Below are 22,603 nucleotides of genomic sequence, written 5' to 3' on the forward strand. Positions count from 1 at the left end.
CAGATATATCTGTATCTCTTGTTTACATTGGAGCTCGCAAGGACTCTGTTACCTATCCGTCAACATTGCCATCAGTCTCTGCTTTGAACCCATCTGGCTGTGTATATCTCTGCTCAACAGCATCACTGTTGAGCAGACATCTATCACAGCCAGAGGAAAGAGTAAGAGCAGAAAAATGCAGCTCTGGACCAGAGCCCTTTATTTCCATTGTGTCTGAAGATCATCCTAAATGTGGTACTTGTACAGTACCTTCAAACTTACTCCTTAACTAGAAATAATATATTTACTGGAATGTCATGCCACTCTTAACACCCTTAATTAGCTCTGTTGATGTACTGAACTGATTATCTTGAGATACAGCTGTCATGACGTAGCTAATCATTGTTCTTCAGACCCAAGCTGGCCTCTGTGCAAGGTGCTGCGTGGTCTCATCTGTGAGGAAATAACAGGGGTATCTTTTACAAGGTAATCCACTATTTAGCACAGGCTGACTCCAGAGGAGTGGTCTCTGTGAAACAAGTTTACCCTTCCCATCCAACAGCAGAACTAAAGTAATAAAATAAACAATGAGAGGGAGTTGTCTGTTGCTTTGGAAGATAGTAAATAAATGAGCAATTGCCTGATGCCAAATGAATAAATACGTGATGTTGGTGTGCAGAGAACGGTCTGATATAACCTTGGCATTGACAGAAGGATGCTTGGAAGTATGGAAAAATTGCCAAGGTGTTCAAAGGGGATGACAAAATGATCTTTCTTTGCCCTATATGTACAATTCCTTGTTATTTTCCAATGCAAACGGCAGAGCCCCTCTGAGTATAACAGCTTGTACTTCATTGAGCACTTTGACTTGGCAATCTATGGTGATGTCCCGGATGAATATCCACTGGCCTCCTCCACACTTCTAAACAACAACATAGAAAGCTTTCACAGGCCAAAGTTCAGACCATCTCGATGAAGAAAAGAACAGATATAATATGTTTCCTGTATCCTCGGTGGGTAGGAAAAGAATTCCCTTACTGTTATGATTCCTCAAGTGCATATTATTCAGTTATCAGAGGTATGTATCACACAACAGTCCTGGGACTACAACCCTGACTATTCTGTCCTTAAGGAGACGAAAACATTTTTCTTTTTTTTGAACAGTTTCATTCCTACACTGAAATATAAGCTTAAGTCATTCCATAAGCACTAACAAGTTGCATAATTCCATTTTTTCCCACCCACATTTCCTATTGTCCTCCTTCTCTATTGCACCTAGAACAGTCTAAGTTCACCCAGCTGTATCCCATCTTGTGGTTAATGAACTCATTACATTTGGACAGTATTAGGACTTTCCACAGCACGTTTTCTTGCAAAACCAGGGATGGAATTCATGCCACATAAATTTAACTGTCTAAAGCTGAAACATCTATATCCAAGCTAGTTTCCCTCAGCTCCCTCCACAGTGAATAGAAGATGAACAATTCACCTCAGCAGAACATGGGTTTGCCTTGCTCTGGGACAACACACCACTCATCTTTGCAAACAGAGAGCTAATAAAGCAGAAAACCAGCCTGATTAGCTCAGAAAAATCTGTGTTGAGTAGGGACAGCTGTGAGCATAATAGAGTATAAACACAGGAAGAAGAAAAGCAATTGAAATTAAAGTCAGGTTTGGGACAAGAAGATGTTAAGCTGGGAATTAGATGAAAGCTTCAGACCATCAGCAGACAGAGGCCCTGGAAGCTCCTTCCAGAAAGAGGAAGATAGTCAAAAAAGGTTACAATTTTAAAAGGACTCTATGTAATGTGAATATTTTGTAAACTGCTTTGTCTGACACATGGATTTTTGCAATGACAACCTAATAGACATAGGTTCCCAATCACACGGCCTCTGATTCAAATCCGACTCCCACCCAACCACCTTAAAACGTTGAGTAAACTCATGTCTCAGGAGAAAACTGCAATCTTTTCTTGGCAGTTCCTGCTCCCACTAATCCAGAGGCAGTGAAGGCACCTGGGCTTTGTCTGATATAACCTTGGCATTGACAGAAGGATGCTTGGAAGTATGGAAAAATTGCCAAGGTGTTCAAAGGGGATGACAAAATGATCTTTCTTTGCCCTATATGTACAATTCCTTGTTATTTTCCAATGCAAACGGCAGAGCCCCTCTGAGTATAACAGCTTGTACTTCATTGAGCACTTTGACTTGGCAATCTATGGTGATGTCCCGGATGAATATCCACTGGCCTCCTCCACACTTCTAAACAACAACATAGAAAGCTTTCACAGGCCAAAGTTCAGACCATCTCGATGAAGAAAAGAACAGATATAATATGTTTCCTGTATCCTCGGTGGGTAGGAAAAGAATTCCCTTACTGTTATGATTCCTCAAGTGCATATTATTCAGTTATCAGAGGTATGTATCACACAACAGTCCTGGGACTACAACCCTGACTATTCTGTCCTTAAGGAGACGAAAACATTTTTCTTTTTTTTGAACAGTTTCATTCCTACACTGAAATATAAGCTTAAGTCATTCCATAAGCACTAACAAGTTGCATAATTCCATTTTTTCCCACCCACATTTCCTATTGTCCTCCTTCTCTATTGCACCTAGAACAGTCTAAGTTCACCCAGCTGTATCCCATCTTGTGGTTAATGAACTCATTACATTTGGACAGTATTAGGACTTTCCACAGCACGTTTTCTTGCAAAACCAGGGATGGAATTCATGCCACATAAATTTAACTGTCTAAAGCTGAAACATCTATATCCAAGCTAGTTTCCCTCAGCTCCCTCCACAGTGAATAGAAGATGAACAATTCACCTCAGCAGAACATGGGTTTGCCTTGCTCTGGGACAACACACCACTCATCTTTGCAAACAGAGAGCTAATAAAGCAGAAAACCAGTCTGATTAGCTCAGAAAAATCTGTGTTGAGTAGGGACAGCTGTGAGCATAATAGAGTATAAACACAGGAAGAAGAAAAGCAATTGAAATTAAAGTCAGGTTTGGGACAAGAAGATGTTAAGCTGGGAATTAGATGAAAGCTTCAGACCATCAGCAGACAGAGGCCCTGGAAGCTCCTTCCAGAAAGAGGAAGATAGTCAAAAAAGGTTACAATTTTAAAAGGACTCTATGTAATGTGAATATTTTGTAAACTGCTTTGTCTGACACATGGATTTTTGCAATGACAACCTAATAGACATAGGTTCCCAATCACACGGCCTCTGATTCAAATCCGACTCCCACCCAACCACCTTAAAACGTTGAGTAAACTCATGTCTCAGGAGAAAACTGCAATCTTTTCTTGGCAGTTCCTGCTCCCACTAATCCAGAGGCAGTGAAGGCACCTGGGCTTTTCCTGGTAGTGGGTGATGAGGGTGATTTTAGCTTAGACACATGGACAGACAGGAGGCATTCAGAAGAAAAGCTTCTGTTCACATAACTGAACTTGGTATGATTCACATTTTCCTTTAGAAATTATGTAGAGCTGGAATATTCCATGTGGTCCAGAAGGTAACCAAAATGTTATTTCTTTCCACTGAATAGCTTCGATATTTTATTGTCATACATACCGGTAAAACCTAGGGTATAAGGATGTAAATTCAATCAAGCTGAAATACCCCTCATCTGCAAAATTCCCACTGCTCAGCTTTAAATAGGTTGACTCATGTTTCAAAGACACAGTGAAAACACATCTTCCCCATGGGTAGTCTTTCAGAGCCTTGGGTAAGAGTAATTTCATTAAAATGTATGGCTCTAAAACGGAGCTAATTTCCACAGATTCCTTGTATAGTCACTGAGACACAGCTAGCATATCCAGGAGAGTTCAGAGCACAAGTTAGATCATCCTAAATTTTGTATCTCAAAGTATCGGATGAATTATGCCCTATTTCTCTACATTTTCTATCAGAAAGGAGGGAGAGAGTGAGGGAAAGGAAGAAAAAAATTGAGGCAGACACACAGCATAAAAAAAATTCAGCCCAAACAGTAAAATTTTGCCAAAGCTACAATCAGCTGATCAGTATTGGGAAGCAAAATAAGGGCAAATAATGTGAAGTGTTCAGTAACAGAAGTTTTTTCTTGTCGCTTCAACCTCCTCCCTTTACTTTCCTCAACTTAGACCAAGTCTAAATTATTTTCAAGTCTTCATTTTCACCCACCACTTATTTAAGCTCAGAAGAAATGACACTGAAGAAATGGTGGCTTGAGAAGAGGGTGGAACAGTAACGCAAAGGAAAGACTATTTAGTTTAGTTGCTGAAAATGTAAACTAACTAAAATCTGTGGTCTTGAAGTGCTGGTACGGTTCTATCAGGGTGATGATCATCACAGGCCTTTCAAGAACTTTGGGGATGAAACTTTGACCCTTTGGAAACTCATTAGGCCAAAGGACTTTGGCCAAAGTTTTCCCAATTTTACCATAATATATAATACAGCAGTTCTTCATTATTCCCCTATTTCCTTGTATGTTCTGTGGAGACGATTTCTTCTAATCTCTTAAAATAGTTACAGGAACATTGCTGTAGGCAGGCACAGCTTCACAGATTGGTTTCTCACAGAAACATAGTACCTGCCCATCCTAGCCAGCGTTTGACAAAAACATTTTAAAAAGAAAAGCAGCCTAAGAAAGAGAAAGCTTTATTGATCTCCAGCACTGGGAGATCCACTTCAGCAGCCTCCAAAGGATGCAATTTATTAAGAAGAGAAATAAAGATGTCCCAAAGCCCTCATTTCTGCGGGCTGCATTATTAATGACCCCTGTGCCTGCAGATGGCAGAGAGCTACACGCAAGTAGCCTTCTTGGGTTTTCTCATCCCCCGTAAGGTGGAGAATTAAAGGTGGACAAGGACAACAAAGTAAAGAGGAGACTGCCAGTGGTATGTGAGAGTCAGCGAGCAAAACACAGGCCAAAGTGTAATGGTTCATCTGTGCACTGGATAATAGCTTGATAACCTCTGAGGCATCCTTGCTTTTAAGCATGAAAGCAATCTTAGGAACAATCTTAGGAACTAGTCAGTGGTAGGACTCTGAATAACTCTGAGTTACCTTTACATTTCTTTTCTGGCTCTTCCCAATCTGGTGAACTGACATCTCAGGGTCCTTTTTTTGCTGTCCCCTGGGAGTGTATTCTGCAGCAAAGCCCAGTGTTTCGTTTGAGGCACCATGCAAAAAAACACCACCAAAAGAAAAAAAATAAAAATCCTCCACATGCAGTGGAAAAGGCGAGTTCACATTTTATGGTATTTCTTTCATCACGTCCCAGAGTTCACTTCTGTCCCTAGAGTTTGTTGCCAGCTGGAATAAATGAAGCATGGGATGAGCTTGTATGTTGTTCTGAAATGTGTAACTCACTGGGGACACCAGGGTAGGGACATACATAAGGGAAAGGAAGAGAACGATCCCCTCTCAGCAAATAAAACGAAATGTCTGATAACCTGAAGTCGGCACAGTGGGAGGCTGTTTTGGACAAGCAGAATAAATTTTGTGGTGGAGTCTGGATAGGATGGCACACATTCACTGTGCAGTGAAGTCTCCAGGGCACAGCTTAACTGACATTAGACATGCTCAAAGAATTGGATATTTTATTGAGGACTGCTTTAGTCAGAAACAGCCATGAAATGAAAACGCTGTGTGAGGCAGAGAATAATTTTTTTCAGTTATATTTTGCACATTTTGGGTGTGTGCATGTCTCCCACTTAGATGAAACCAAAATTTTGTGACATTTAGATGTCCTTTGGGTTGTTTAATTTCATCCAGCGTCACTTGGCTCTAATTGATCACAAAATCTTTCTCGATGGGCAATAATCACAGGTTTTACAGACATAATTCTGGCTCACATTCTGCAAAGGGGTGGTGGTTGTCTTTAAGCCAGTAATGAAAATAATCATCATTTTAAAACAAAATAACGCAGGATTATATTAAAACAACCCTGCTAAAAAAAAAAAAAAAAAAAAAAAAAGGCAAAAAAACTAATCCCATTAGGACTTACAGGTCACAAATAAATAGGTGAATAAGCCCTAAATATAGTAATACATTATTCAGTGTCAGTCATTCAGTGCCAATCCAAAAGGCCAGAATCCTCCCTGTCTTCTAAAACAGATCAACAAGTCTCTAAAATGGAAATTAATGCATGTTTTCTTCCTTTGCCTTTTTAGTCTGTTTTCCAAAGCAAACCAAACACCCCAGTTTGCTCACAGATGTAAAGACGTCCTGAAGGCAATCTTAATCTTCTAGGATTATTTTCCCTGCAAAGAAATATCTGGTGTTCAAGATATAATGCATATTTGCACTAGGGTTACGACTCTTATTTTGCATATCAATGAAGCCATAAAGCAAATATTTCTGAAGACATAAGTAGCAACTTCTGCTCTGAGTGACTTGAGCGAGAAATGAGAACAGTCAATACTTCATATCTAGATAGCTCCAGCAATGCAGATATACACAGGATTAAATTAGCTCTCAGTACCAGATGCATCTCCTCTGATCACCACTGTAGGGAATAAAACAGAATTCCCTTTATTTTTCTTTCACAATGCTTCCTTTTTAACTACTTTCAAGCAAGTTAATAGAGCTTGTTTGCATTAGCTGAAAGGTAATTGAGTTTTTTTTCATGGATATATGTGAATTCTCGCCTTCTGTTGACCCTCTGTGGAAATGGGATGCCCACTGTTGTGTATAAATCCTATAGGATTGCTTCTAACACCTGCTCTTGACACCTGCATTTGGATGTAGACATCTCTCCAGCTGTAGCCATGCTGAAAAGATCATTACTCCCAGTCAGCTTAGAGATGTTAATCCATGCTGCGCTGCCTCCGATCTGCCCACTGAGCTGATCCTACAAGCGTTGCCTAACCCAATATACTCCATATAAATTGGGTTAGCTTAAATAATAAGGCTTTGCTAACCAAGGTCAATGGGATATAATCAGGTTAGGGAGCACTCAGGCAAGCAGCTCAGCTGAGAGATTCAAGAGGCGGTGACAAGATGGTGGAGTTGGCTGGAGGTGGTGGCGTGTTGTTCAGGCAGCAACAGGACTTCATAGAAGTTGCATAGACTTCAGTCTACAGAACTCATATATCCAAGGTCTTGAATCGTAGAATCATAGAATGGTTTGGGTTGGAAGGAACCTTAAAGATCATTGACCTCTAACCCCCCTGCCACGGGCCAGGGATACCTCCCACTAGACCACGGTGCTCAAAGCCCCATCCAACCTGGCCTTGAACACCTCCAGGGATGCGACCTCCACAACTTCTCTGGGCAAATATCTTCCTATGGCACAACTGCTTTGTTTGGTTTTTTATTTTCCTTTTTCTTGTATGTACTGTTCCTCGGTCTCAATGGTCATAATTTTAACCATTAACTGGTAGATTAATGTTCTCAATGCTCATAATTTTAACCATTAACTGGTAGATTAATTCCACCACTCTTGACAGAGCAGGTGAAAATGGGTCTTAGTAATGCATATATTCTAATTTTGTGATGAAAAGCATTTTTCAGTAAGAAAATACGCAGCAAATTCTCCTGCTATTTCATTTGCCATTTAATCGATGTATTCTTATCATGCGCATTAAACGGTGCACTGTCAGTTTAATTTGTTAAACTCTTATTGTGGTTCTTTTTTCATTCCCCTTCCTTTCCCCTTCCTCAATGCATAACCAATATATCATTTTGCATCCCACATGGGATTTCTCTGATTTAACCTAGTAAATCTTTTAATTCCTGATTTGGTATTCTGCTCTAATACATTCACCCACAAAAGAGGCTGGAAGGCTGAAGCTAAGAAAAATCACTTCCATTTTCTTAGATGCTACTGAGTGGTTTAATGTAAAATACACATGCAGTGCGCAGTTTGTGATCTTAGATTTTCTCATCCACGCATTTCAGAGCTGAGTCAATCCTGATCAGAGTTTTGATGAAAGGATAAAGATTCAAGTCTAGGCTGGAATCACTTAATAGTGGTGAGTTACTGAAAAAAGTAGTTGTATAAGAGCAAGAAAAAGTTCATAAGAGACTGAAATTTGCCTCCAAACCACTGGTGAAAAACATAGATATCAGTACAAACAGTCTGAAGCAGGACGTTGAGTTTAATTAACCTTGCTGCTCAGTTGTCAGGGATTGCCATTTATAGTAATGATTCAAATCAAAGTGTTAAAATAGCAAATGGGCAATCTATATTTTAATTGTAAGTACTATTTCCGTTTGTCATTTTCACTTTTAGATTTTATTTCCCAAAAGAAAGGTTGACAATAACTGAGGTAGGACACATAGTTTGGAAATACGTGTAAGAGCAAGAAACAGTTCACAAGAGAGACTGAAATTTGCCTCCAAACCACTGGTGAAAAACATAGATATCAGTACAAACAGTCTGAAGCAGGACGTTGAGTTTAATTAACCTTGCTGCTCAGTTGTCAGGGATTGCCATTTATAGTAATGATTCAAATCAAAGTGTTAAAATAGCAAATGGGCAATCTATATTTTAATTGTAAGTACTATTTCCGTTTGTCATTTTCACTTTTAGATTTTATTTCCCAAAAGAAAGGTTGACAATAACTGAGGTAGGACACATAGTTTGGAAATACGTTTTGATAACTGGGGAAGGTATTTAAGAAAGACTTTAAGTGGATGTGTATTTTGGTTCTATTTTAATTCCATTTTGCTACTTCAGACCATGCCATATGATGCATTCTGATTTACTTTTTAACAATTCCTAATTTAATCATTATTTACTGTGTCAGAATTGAACAGAAATTAGAAACACATTTGGAAATGCACATACACAAAATGTTTTAAACCCCACTTCCCCAACCGTGGAAGGAAAAATAAAGTTCCTCATGACATTGAATTTTATTTATAATTACACAATGCCCTGAACAAAAAAAGTATCATGTGGTGTTACTGAACTGACTGTACTGCTCTTGGTCACCAGGGCTTAAGTTCTCCTCAGTTAATTATTAAAATTTAAATTATAAGCAGAGATATTTTAAAGTCTTTCTACTGCTAATAAAAAGAGCCAGACACCTCCATTGCATGAATCATATTTTGACTTCAGTCACTCTGCAGATGCCTAACTCTCTTCTGTAGTTAAAAAGGAAGCCTATACTGACTGCACTCCTAATTCAGACATGATAATAGAGTTTGCTCTTTATTACAATCTTTATGGTTTCACTTCTTAGGGCTTCCTCCTTTCATTGCTTGTAAGTCATTGTACTTTTTGCCTTGTTATACCCCTGTCTCACCGGCACATTTGACCTCTGAAACTTCTCCCTGCTTCCAATCTGTACATTTGTGTGCCGGTTTCAGTCAGTCTTGTTTCCGGCACATTTGACCCCTGAAACTTCTCCCTGCTTCCAATCTGTACATTTGTGTGCCGGTTTCAGTCAGTCTTGTTTTCTTGGAAAAAGAAAAGCTAAACTCCTCTGATTGTGCTCAGGGTATTTAATTGTCAGGAGGCAGAGTGGATGTTCGTTCTACAGGGTTTCTTCAGCAAACCCTAAACCAAAAAAATTAGCCTTGTTGCTAGAGCAGTCTCATTTTGCAGCTAATTTCTTTTTTCCCCCAAATCAGGTAGCATAATTTGTTTTCAAAATCTACTGCGTAAGGCGGTAAATATGGAGGTTGTTGGATTATGTCAAGATTTGTTCCTTAAATACAATTTTCTGTGGTTTTTTGTCTATTTCAGTTTCCTTCCTGTTATAAGCCTATTTTTGAGAGATGGTGAGTACCTTCTCATTGGAGCTGGGTAAGCTTTAAATTGTGTCTTCCCTACTTGGCCCACAGCTCTCACATTGCAGAGGTAACCTCCCAACTTGCTACCATTTACAAAACACATTAAGAATCCTGCAAGATCTCTTCTTTCATCTCCCACGGTGTCTGTGGATTTGAAAATACCAATAGTATTGAGACAGACAGATTTCTATTATAAACAAGAATTCCTGTGTCAGTGTGAGATAGAAAAAAGAAATGAAAATGAAAACAAAAAACCCAGTGCCAGTTGTACTCTTTGACTTCTGAATTTGTCTAAAACACTAAAAACAGACATGAAGAAAATACTCTAAAATTATTCCTGTTGTTATTGTCACTAAGGAAACGACTTCCAAGGAATCTGCAAGTTGAGTATACAGACTCTTTGATGTGCAGCCTATTCTCACATCCAACACACTTTCCAACTCTGGAAAATCAGGTCTGCCCACCAAAGGAGATCTCTCCTGCTCGATCGTAGCTGAATCCTTACTTCACATGGAGATTGAACTCTGATGCTCCAGAAAAGCCATAGTCCAGACTTGCCACAACATGAGATATCAAAGCATGCAGTCATGACTAAGCCAAGGGATTTTGCCTTAGGATACTCCCCTCTGCAGTCTAACAGCACTGCCAGGAGACCTAGAATAGAACAGGAGCTAAGGAATGTGGGAGGCAGAGGGCAGAATTTTTTTCTGTTTGTTCAATTGTGGTGGTGTTTTCAGCCATACTTCACCTCCCCTTCCCCAATACCCTTTTTACCCCCCACCCCCAATAATTTAGATGCATACTTTTTTTGCACTGAGGCCAACAGAGTATGTATAGGTTGTTTAGCCTCTTTAGCGCTTCAGGTAGAGTGGCCTTCTGCAAGCTGCCTATTGGGAATGATTTATGAACTTTGATAATCTCTGAACAGTGCCCAGACATTGTAAATAAGAATTTCAGTTCGTAAACCCATTCAACATGCCATGCAAATAATTTGCATTCATTTAATAAAAATTTAATAGCAGTTTAGTGATCGAATTCCAGAGATCCAGGATGTTCTCTGGTGGTCTTTAATTTTTCAGCATTGGCACAGCCAATGTATTCCACAGTTGTAGGCTCTCTTACATCCCAAAGAACTTGATGAACAAATGTTCTGCTGAAATATATTCACAGACGCATGCATGCATCCCCTGTCACCAGTTCTACTGCAGACTAAGAAGCAAACAGTGGCTAAATTCATTGGAAAGGAACATCGCTTATAACAGGTGGCAACTAAGGAACAGAATTATTTGTTTTAATCACTGAGGACTCAGGCAAGACTTACAGACAATGGGCCAAACGGAATACGTGTAAAGACTCCACTAATATAAAATCATTTCAGAGCATTTGACTTTTGCAAATGTTTTCTTGGTACCACTGACACATGTCCATGTCAGATCCTAAGGTTCCTTGGCAGCATCAGAAGGGCTTATGTATTGTTATGTTCATCCAAGAACTAGAATGTTTCCCTGTGGACAAGTTTATTTCTGGTGTGTCCTTAGCTCCTTGCAGTCTCTAGTCTTCTATTTCTCTTCCCGTTGTGTAAAAGCATAATCTGGCTCTCTGTAACTCTCTATTGTGTGGCCTCTAGACCAAAAATGCTTAAAAGGTCTAAAAGCAAAGCTGTTCTGTCCAAGTAAACAGCTGGACCACAATGAATCCATCTGTCAATGGCAACAATTCAATAACCACTGAGCAATCCTCTACCGAGGTAAAAATCTATCTGTCCAGCCAGCCAGGAGTTTTTGTTTTTATGTTAAATTCATCACCCAACTTCGTATCAGAAGTATTTTGTTAGCTACTTGTTTGTCAATAAGAAGGAGTATAAGGAAGTGAACTGAATAGATAACAACTGCCAATGGATATTTCATAGCAGAAGCAAAGAAAAGAAATGGACCTTGATGTTACAACCACCTTGCTAAATATATCAGGTCTGGGACCCTTCCTTGGCCTTGAGGTGAAGTAACAGGTCATCACTGTGACCAACTTCACTAAACAGCCTCACTTCAAATTAAAATGGCCTCATCCAAACTGCCCATGAGAACAGCCTCTGGGACAGGATTTTCCCAGAGCATTGTTTATAATTGTGATGTTGGCCTTCATTTGTTAAATATCTTATTTATTAAATGTTGCATAGAGTGCAACTAATTTGGAAATCAGATTCTCCCAGGTTACTGCAGATGCTTCCTGCTTTTCTCCCATTACAGCAGTGTAAACGATGATCTGTTTTCCTAACTATTTCCAGTCTAATTGGTATTCATGCCAGTGCTGAGTCAAGCAAATGCACCATTGCTGAACAGATCTTATTGAAAGCAGTTTCTTCCATATCGAGGAAGGTTTCTCTCAAAAAGACAACAGAAATTTCTATCGTTACATATCATAAAAATAAAAAAGTGCATTGCAAAACCTCAGCAATTGTTAAATGTTTGACAACGAGACTGTGCTTCTCTGAGCACATAAGAACTCTGAGGTTGTGAGTTTTCTGCAGATCATTTCTCATTAACTACCAATTTAGGATAATGACAGTGATACTTTCAAGAAATCCTTTGGGAGAATAAGAGTAAGTATTCACTTTTAAATTCTATAAATCTATGAAGGAAATATTTTAATTATTTTTTTTTTTTTTTACTTAAATCTATGAACTCTAGTGTCCCACCCTTGACATGGAAGGTTTTTGTTTTGTAAATCCATGAGGAGAGTTAAAAGACTGTTCTGATAGCAACAGTACATGAAACCATGGAGAAATTGTACTCAACTCTTAGCTTTTCTTCAAATTTTCTATATATCTTTTAACAAATCAAAGTGGATTTCCCTCCAGTAACTTCAGACATATACTTTGTGGATATTTATAGATAACCAAGTCATCCCAGACTCCCTTAATGGACAAGGGGGGAAAAAGGCCATTTTGGGGCACAAGTTTTCTGATTTATTTTAAATTACTCTTTCAGGAAAAAAAGAATTGAATCTTATATTGTTATGCTCCTTAGGTTATTTCAGATATTAATATATTGTAGAAATCTATTTAAACTGTAAATTCTCCAGTTGTATCATGCAGGGTGTTGTGTTTTTGCAGGAGCTTCATTGCTGTTGGAGTAACATCTTGAAGAATTCCCAAAATGAACAAATACGTTTCAATATATAGACCAGTTCATTTAAATGACTTATTTTAAAAGAATTCAAAGAGCATTAGTGGAATATTTGCTGAGAGCCGTATTAAGAAATCAGGGTCATCCTTTGTTGATTCAATGATACTGTAGTAAGGCCAAGTTGCAACAAGCAGGAAGAATCTTTTTGACAAACATTTCAACATCACTGACATTAATAACAGTGGTTCCTTTCCTTAATTCATTGCAAAACATTGTGTAGGAGCTCTCCCAAAACTGCTCACAGGAAACTGAGAAGGGAAAACTCAAAACAACAGGTGGAGTAAAGTGTAAGTCACGCTTTACTTCGCCTACTTTATATTATTACTTACTGGTCATGAAAGACAGCAGTCTGCTGATAGAGACGATAAAGGGCAAGGTACAGAATCATATAGAACATTTTGTAAAGCCAGGCATGAAAATATACAGCTGCTAGCCATGGATCTCTTCTTAACGTTTGCTGAAGTCATGGCATTGTTTAGAAGAGCCTGAATCCCAATTGAACAAAAAAGGTAAGTAGCAAAAACGGTACTAAAGAATCATGACAAGTAGGAGAGAGAGAAGTACTTGAAGGAATGTGCATTTTTTTACTTTTTTGCTCATTAAATGGGATGGAAAAATCAGTATGGTTCATTTCGCTGAGCATGGAGGAGTTTATATCTTTTTAGAGACTAGCTCTTTGTTGAAGGCTAAGGTCAGCTTCAGATGATGTCACTACTACCAGTTCAATTTAGAGCACGCTAGATTTTTTTCTTTCTTCATGTTCCCTTACATCAGTCATTTTTCTTAGCCTTCTTGATCTTAGAAGAGCATAAGTTGCCACAAAGGTTAATATAATGTCTAGAAGTGCTGAAAGTCAAGGCAGGAGAATGATGGGACAACATTCTGATCTGAAGTGCTCCACCAAGCTAAGGAAGCTAAGTCTCAAGATGCATTTTGAGGAAAGTTGGAGATTATTATACGTTGAGGGCAGCTGCAGAGATGTGCAACAGCAAGATAGGCTCAGTCATCTTCAAGTCTGTCTTCTTCTTTGTCATTCCTGATACAAACCCACTTTGTTTTCTGTAGTACAGGTTACGATCTCTGGTGTCACACAGAAGTAGTAGCACAATAGGGTGCATTTTGGAAATTGCAAGGACGCAGCAGAAAAAGTGTAGAAAAGCATAGAAAAATTTTGCAGGTTGAAACCGGCCCATGAATCACAAGCTGTAACATTTGGGGTTAAAGCTCTCAAAGTTGATTTTAAAAATGCAAGTTTGAACATGCTGCTAAAGAAAGTGATACGGATTAGCTTGGACATGCAGCCAGACACGCCTGCTTATTCTTTTCAATCTGAACAGTTTAGATGAAATGGGTAGAGCTCAGTTACATTTTTTAGATCATCTTGTCTGGGTTACCTGGCTCTTCCACAGCACTCACCGCCCACTATACTCATATAGTTAATGGAAGTAAAAAGGATGTCCAATTCACATAATTATTTTAGAAACCTACTTTGGGATCAAAAGAATTGAAATCTGGACTCCACTGCCTATAAAGGGAGCATATAATAAACAGCCATTTGGTGCCACCCAGAAATCTGCCAACGGAAAAACGTTGTATATTTAGATCAAGTACTTAAAAAAGAAGCAAAAGGGAAAATATCTAAAATTATATACGATTGTCTGAAAAATCATACAACCACTGATTTAAATAAAAAGATTTTTAAATTTTGACATTTCAGTATGTGACATGCAGTATGTAGTAATCTATCAATCCACTAAGCAGAGTATCAGGTGAGAGTTCGGCCAGTCAGGAAATAAATGCAATGTTCATGGAAGCTCAGGGGAATTTCCTTTTCACCTTTTAAGAAAATAGCCATGTGTTACGAATTATCTGATTTAAGTTGTGTGGTTGAGCTATCACATTGTTGCTTTCACACCCATGTTTTTAATGACATTTCACACACTAAATGTTTTGTGGCTGTGAATACATTTCACAATGGGTCACATCCCTCGTACCACATAATGCAGTGGTTGTGTACATGTAACTGCTGCAAAATATCCATAATCTTCTTACTGAGGTTTGTCTCAGAAGGTTTTTGGGAACAGTAGAGTACTTAAATGATGTCCTTGTTGCTCTAATTCAGTAGGGACAGTTGGAAGGAAGGCAAGTGGTCAATTTAATGGTCTATCAGAAGGAAAAAAAAATAAAAATCAAGACAATAAAGTCAAAAGGGAGGTTCTTAGTTTGGAAGATCCTTTACTGTTTCTGCTAGAAAGACGTGAAGCTTATTTTGCCTGATCAGGAAGCTACAGTTTAAATGGATCTGGAAAAGTTAAAAAAATTTTTTCTTTCAGGGAAAGATTTATCAGAGGTTTGCCAAACATATGCACAGAAAGACCCCCTAGAAGAGCTTGAGGAAGCTGGATCTATCAGAATAATATTTAAGCCTGCTGTTTTGAAGTGTTTTGTTTTAAATATGTCATGTTTTCCTTTAATCAGCTTGGACCCAGCTCCATGTCTTCTGGAGATAGACAACATGCAAGAAAAAGAAAGCAAAGCAAAGCATTTTGCCTCCTATAGAGGGTAAAGGATGTAGTGTAAATAAGCATCATACCTAAAGATCCCTAGTGGATGTTAGATACCCCAGGGGATCCCAGATGGCACTTAACACCTATCTTTAGGTGACTGAACCATATCCTAGATCTCCTTTGACTGTAACAGGAGCTTTTATACTTAGATACGAGTAGACACTTTAAAATACACACCTATCTTTAGGTGTCTTAATCTGCGAGCTGGATCCCATTTCTGGTCAGCATGGTAGAAACTATCTTAGCAAAGTAGACCTGCAAGCCTTCCATACAGAGAAAAGGGAATGAGTTGAATACCAGAGGTGAAAATCTGCCAGGGATACACTAGCTGAGGGAACCAAAAAGGCTGTGATGTTCATTTCTTCTCCTTTTCTGAATAACATTCCAACTTTGGTAGTCTCTGAAGGCTCTTTTCCATGACCATCATTACTACATCCAGCTGCGGTACAAAGAGCAAGTCAGAGAACAAAAAAGCTAGAGAATATAGAACACAGTGTCCAGAGGCTTGAATGCTGCAGAGAAGCAACTTCAACATGGCTAATAATGGCTTTTCACACTGCTCTCCCCTCTACAGTCACCAAGTACCATTCTCTAATGAAGTTTGTTCCAGCTGTTCGCCCACAGTACATAATCATCTCGGCTAACTAACCCATTCACAAGCACAAAACCACCATCCAGCTGTCAAACTTCATGCAACTCGAATGAATGAATGAGTGGGGATTGTGGCATCCAAGGCTCCAGTGACAGCTGTGACACATTCATAGCCTTAGTCATGAAGAGCTTAAGCATCTGTGGTATTTCTGATGCTCTCTCATCTCTTCTGCATCTTAAGTTCGAGCACAAAACTCCTGGAAGGAATCCAGAGATCCAGCTCTCTAAAACACAGGAAATGAGTAACTTTACTAACTTTAACTTGGGCCTTTATATAATGCACTCGTGCTGCCTTCTTTATATAATTTGTTTCTAGGCCAAATCTAAGAGACAAAGTTCTGTTGCACGTCCAACATCTTAGATATACGGTAAGACCAAGCTCATATTTGGCTTTTGGTACTAGTTACATCAATTTAAGAATTTAGACACATATAAAAATATCATTATTACAAAAAATTGCTTTTGAAAAGGGAATGCTTTTTACTTATGACCATGAATGTGCCATATTATATTTTTGCTAGAATAAACAAACTTCTATAGATTTACTTCAAAAATGTAACAGAAATGTTATGATTTAATAAAGTCTTGCCATTCCAGCAAAAGTAATTAATACTTAGGGATATCTTAGCTATTTTAAGCTCCCTTTCAAAAAAAAAATACAATTTCTTTCCACTGTGGAGAATTGTATCTCTTACTACTACAATGTTAACTCCAGTCTGCATATCAATGTGTTCTGAGAGGTTCATGTATTTTTATTTTTTTCATTATTTGGGTTACAGGGTTACAGTAAATATTTTTAAAGGCCATAATAAAGAAGGAAGGTGTTAGTTAAATCCATTTATCAACTGACTGGGGAATTTTGTTAGCTTAACACAGAGAGTGGATGCATTATAATAAGAGAGCATTGAGCTATTGATTTATGGCAAAAAGCTGGCTTTTAGGTCACCTAGTTCTAAGCATGTCAAGTGCTCCAAGCTGGTCAAAATGCATTTCACAAGTTGCCAACCCTAAGCTAATGAGGTCTGGTCAGCATTCATCTCCATCTTCTTGCAACTTACAGCAGACCTATTCACAAGTGGGGTATATTAGATGAGGCTTGGAGCATCACACAGCTTCTGGCTGGCTCAGAGAACAGGCAGAGCGAGCTTGGATTTGCCCACAGAAAATCATGTAGCCATCCTGGATGCGTCCCTGTGTTGATGTATCCCCACCTGTTCACAAAATTACGTTCAAGCTTCCGTTGGCAAGTCTCTCCTAGTAATTGGACGTGTTCTGAAGACAGAAAGTGTTGATACACTGAGGAAGCCTCTGAGATTTAAAATAAACAATGAATAATTTTAAAAGAAATAAATAAAAAGACAGATAGGATCTGGCCTGGGACTTGTGGCTTGAATTCTCCTTGCAAGGAACAGGCTGAGTCTGCCATTGGTGGAATAAAGGGAAGATGTGGGGCCCACCACAGCAGGCTTGGGCTTTTCAAAAAACTTAACACCTATCACAGTTTGCTGTTGTTATGAGCTAGTAAAAAATTACCAGTCTTCCCCCTGAGCAAAATGGGAGTAAGAGAGGAATTGCACTTTATGAAGATATCTCTGAGATACCGTGAAAGGATTAATCTCACTGATTTTGGATGTATATCTCTGAACCAGCTGTTGCAAGAACTTCCGTAGGGTGATCCACTTCAGGATTAGATGAAGCACCCTCCCCACTTATAGTATAGTGAGTTGGGGTGATTAGCTTGGTTGTGAAGTGAACATCTAGTTTTCAGATGCTTAAGTGAGAGCAGATGAATGTCACTCAGGCTGCCAAACACTTCTCCTGAGTGAGAAAGCCTTCCTCCACATAAAATGAATGGTAGTTTTGCCAGGGGCTCCTTCGGGGCCAAGTCTTCACCTTGAGAATGAGGAGTGAAGGAGTTATAAATTTTCTCAGAGATGGACCTAATGATACTACTCCCTGCAAAAGAAGAACTTGATTCTGTCACAATTCCCTTTAATAAGGTATATTTTCCTTAAGAATCCCCACTCAATCAGATAGGACAACATACCTCCCTTGCAAGAAAAGAAAGCAGCAAAATTTGCTTCATTCTGAGGAACTAAAGAACGAAAATTAAAAATCTAGGCTATTAACCCACCATGCAGATGAAAAGGGTTTTCCTGCCCTAACCTTCAGCTCTATTTAGGAGGCCCAACAAATCATAGATAACGGACTATAATTATCCTTCCATTTGCTGCTCCTTAGCAATCGTGACCCAATCATCTCTAATGGATTGCAAAAGCCACTGTGATTGAGGCTTTTCGTGAAATGCCTCAACACTGGAAAGACAAACCTGCAAACACATGTGACAGAAGTTTAATGTTGTATGTTCAGTAAGCTCTTAGACTTCGATATTCCCAACATGTTATAAAAGAAATCATAATTATTGCTATTGACATAACTATTATTAAGAAGAAGAATAAATAGACCGAATCAATATTTATCCCTTTTTCTGTCATATTTGAGTCAATTATGAGTTACGCTAACAAATACCAAAATTATTGGGTTAATTTATTGAGGGGATGTGTTTTTTAATTTAAACAGCGGTATTAAGCAGAGATTTTCACACCTTTTAAAATTGTTTTGTGAAAGCACCTGTCAAATTCATAGATCAAAGCAGTATCAGAGCATAGTCCTACCTTAAGCCACCCAAAAGTAAAATGTGACACCTGAATGAGCAGGAATGAGACTGTCAGAATGTCTCCAGGGCAGATAAACTCTAATGTCAAATGCAAATTAGCTCATCTCATGGCATAATTCTCTCAGAAGAATTTGGATTTAACAGTAGTGTAGAATCAGAGCAGCAAACAAGAGTCCCTGCAACTGCGGCTGTGTATTTCTGCAGGAATCTTTCCAAGGGAATATTCCTCAGCACAACAGCCATGTTTGCTTGAAATGATCTGTGTGATGATGCTTCTTTTTCTTCGGGAGATGGAATGATTTAGCACCTCTTAACAAGTTCTACCCTGAATTTATTAATCTGGCTCCTCTACAGATCAGCCCATCAGCTTGCATGGGGATACAATCAATGAACTGCAGTGAATTACATAAACAAGACTTGAACAATCTGGTTTGTTTTACCCGAGTTCCTAGTTTGTCTTGTGAAGATAAAAGTTCACACCTAAGAAGACAAATCAATAAATTGAGAGAAACAAGAGGCAGTCAGAGAATAAAACACCAGCAAAGCAACGGGTTGGGGACTGGACATTCTGCCGTGAAACGTTCTGCAGAAAAGTCTGCCTTTCTTCCCATATATTTGTGCCCACTCATTTACAATCCAAACAGCGTTTCAACAGCCACATGAATTCTAGTACTTGTTAGCGTTGTGGAAAACTACCAAATACCTTTCTGAATGCAAAGCATTTCTTACGAACAGAACAAGTTCAGCACCGAGGGAAGGGGAAACGTGTCTCATGAGGAGATGCTGTATGTATTGGGTAGCAGGAATACTCTGAAATAGGGTGCTATTACAGCTAGCCCTGATGATACATTATCAGCAAAGACGACTTTAAAGTTGTGCATAGGAAAAAAGAGGGAGTTCCTCCCTGGGGCATTTACATCATTTTCAGCAGAGTTGTTCCACTTTTGCACTGCTGTGGAAAACTCACCCAAAATCCTGTTGCTTGCAGCGTGTACCGAATCCCACCCCTGCTCTCTTCACAGGTGATATGGGACGGCTGGATGTGAGAGGAGAACAGGGAATGGAAACAAAGGAACAAGAGCCAACACAAAAATACACTTTGTTGACTTCGAGGTTGAGGTTGCACTCTCTGGGCCAAGTAGTGGGGTGAAATAAAATTCAGTATTGCCACTGACTTCTATATCCCGGTATCAGTTTGCCTCTCCTGAGAATTGTGGCAAATAAACTCTGCTATTAAATCAGGACTAACTGTAAGACCTGATATTTCTGCAAGCCTTTCTCTCAGATATGAGTTACAGCGTGATCCTGTCCTGAGTTTACTTTTTCTCAGTGCTTCTTAGCTCAAATACTCTGGTTTCATTAAAAGATAATCTGAGCTAATTTAGGAATTAGACTGTTTGTACTAAGTGTGCTCAGAAGGAAGGAAAGGAAAACAAAATCTGCTACATTGAAATGAATCAGCCTTGGGGACATGGGTCTCAACTTATCAAAGGCGTAGGCACATATGGAACTCAACCCCAGAAAAAATATCTCCAGGATGTCGGCTCAGTCAGCCAAATGAAGAGAGATGCGATGAACAAAGGTCTGAACGTGATCAACAGCGCAGCCCATGATCTCAGAAATCTCTGTTTTTCTCTCCCTGGTAGCATCCCACAACAAAGCTTCTACCTTCGTGCTTACGAGCTTCACATATACACCGACCACAGCAGATCTCAAGAGCTACATGCAGCTGTGGCACCACCATGCAAACAGCAGACATCTTAAATCTACAGGGAGGAAGGAGCCCTCCTGGTTTTTTCCACAGACCCCAACAGAGGATGGAAGGCTAGAGCCAAGGAGCGCTCACAAAGCTACTTCCCTGTGTAAAAATAAATACATATATTCATCACACATAAAGCCCCCCATGACCTTGGAGTCTGTTCAGTGCCAATGGTTATCCTTCCAGTCACTGCACACATGCCTTCGCCTGAAGAAAACAAAACAGCAGAAACCTTCCACTCCATGATGTCCATGATAGATTGCCTGCACAATAACAGATCAATTGTAGCTGTCCTGAACGAGCAACAAAACAGCAACCGTTGCCCTCAGCACACAGAAACAGGAGGGGAGGAAAAAAATCTAGAATAACATAACCCAAAACTGTAACCGAGACACAAGCAGAGACATAACTTTAATCCAACTCCCATTATTGCACTGAATAGCATGCCTTAATTATCCATCAAATTGGATCAGCGTTGCCTTACCCATGCTATAGGACAACTTCTTTCAAGACGGCTCCAGTGTGTTTTGCTGTAGCCAAGTACAGAGGGTTGTATAATGCGTTCTTTCTCTGTAGCTTTACCAACAGCACTTTCAGGAGTTTGCCTTCATGCCATCATTAACAGTAACCTTAAGTAATCACACATTCCCTTTGATTAGCATGTGCTAGCCATGGAAACGTCTCCTCGCTGTACCTGACCGTTGTTGCACAGCGAGCTGGCTGTGTACCCAAACAACAACAACTGAAAATCCATTTGTTGTTTTTTGACTCCAACAGATTAAAAAAAAGCCAACATTTCAGTTACGGTGCATATTGCCATAGCAGTCATATGATGAAATGAGAATTTGCACTGTAATTAACATACACAAGACGGATGGTAATCCATAATAGCCTAGGAAGGAATCGGGTCACTTCGCTGCCTTATTCACTTCAGTTAATATTTTTTATTATCATTATAATTACCTCCAGTGCTACTCCCAATATATTCTTCAAGCTAAAGACCAGATTCACTTTACCAGCAGATTAGATGCAGAGGAAAGCCACTGACTTCCAGGGAGTTCTTCCAGACCTGCTTCTACGTAAGTGGGATGGCTGTCTAGCCATAAACACCAATATGTCACCAAACAAATCTATCTCGCTGGTTTTCATGCATTTTCCAGTCCTGAACAACATGCCGCATTACCTTTCAGCTCCCTGGCTGTAAAACTCTTCAGATTCCAATACATACCTGAACTGTTCACATGTTAAAATCACAGCACAGCAGTAAAGAGTCTGTCCTGTATCCTATCCCTCTGACTTAAGATGTGATTCGCATAAATATGGTCTTATTAGAGCCAGCTGTTCAAATACTGATAAGGGAAAGTGCACAAAGCCGCGGAAGCAGAGGTCAAAGGCACATTAACAGCAATTTTTTTACTACTGCCCAACAGTAAAAAATAGAGAAGTCCTGGTGCACTGCTGGCAGGGTGAATCAGAGTTTCTGCGGCAGGTGAAGATGCAGAACTGCAAAGGGAGCCTTGAGCTCGAAAATGCCAACAGCAGCACCGGGGCTGTTAGCAATCAGGTTTTATTTCCCAGCCATATTGTGTTAAAAACAGACGTGATTCCCATACCGAGCGCGTTAACCTGTCACCGCTTGCAGAGGGAGATTTATTTGTTCGAAAAAGAAGCACGTCTAGACCTCGGGGGGTGCAGTTCTGGCTGAAGGCAGAAAGCCACCCCTATCCCCCCACCCCAAAAAAAATAAAAAAAAATTTAAAAAAGTCTTCCCAGGACCTGGAGAAGAGCCGGTAAATAAATCAATGTCACTCCAAGCCAAGCCGGAGGTTCCTTTTGCCTCTCCGGCTGCAATCACGGCGCTTTAGCATCCCCGGGGTCGCTGCCCCCCCCGGTCCCCAGCCCGGATGGCGGTGGAGGGTGGGGGTTAGGATCAGGAAAAGCCGGTGGAAAAGACTTACCATTGCAGCAGGGATCCGTCCCGGTGCTGGAGATGCTGCATCCCCGTGGTGGCGGGGCGGGGCGGGTGGCGGTGGGGTCGGAGCCAGCGGCGGGGGGG

The 22,603-nt window shown here is 39.7% G+C and overlaps 1 protein-coding gene across 10 annotated transcripts in view; it reads right to left on the minus strand.

The window, feature by feature from the left end:
• ADCYAP1R1 (adenylate cyclase activating polypeptide 1 (pituitary) receptor type I) overlaps positions 1–22,603 on the minus strand; it is a 128,036-nt gene extending 105,433 nt beyond the window's left edge. For 8 of the 10 annotated variants that reach the window (XM_014945061.1, XM_014945066.1, XM_014945065.1 and 5 more), the window contains exon 1: positions 22,506–22,603. The gene's annotated coding sequence lies outside the window, so the exon portion shown is untranslated. Of the gene's footprint in view, positions 1–21,031; positions 21,160–21,775; positions 21,890–22,505 lie in introns of those variants that run through there. The other 2 variants (XM_014945058.1, XM_014945057.1) reach the window with 2 other exon arrangements.

This window comes from Calidris pugnax, unplaced genomic scaffold, assembly GCF_001431845.1.
Source record: "Calidris pugnax isolate Ruff unplaced genomic scaffold, ASM143184v1 scaffold54, whole genome shotgun sequence".
NCBI lineage: Eukaryota > Metazoa > Chordata > Aves > Charadriiformes > Scolopacidae > Calidris > Calidris pugnax.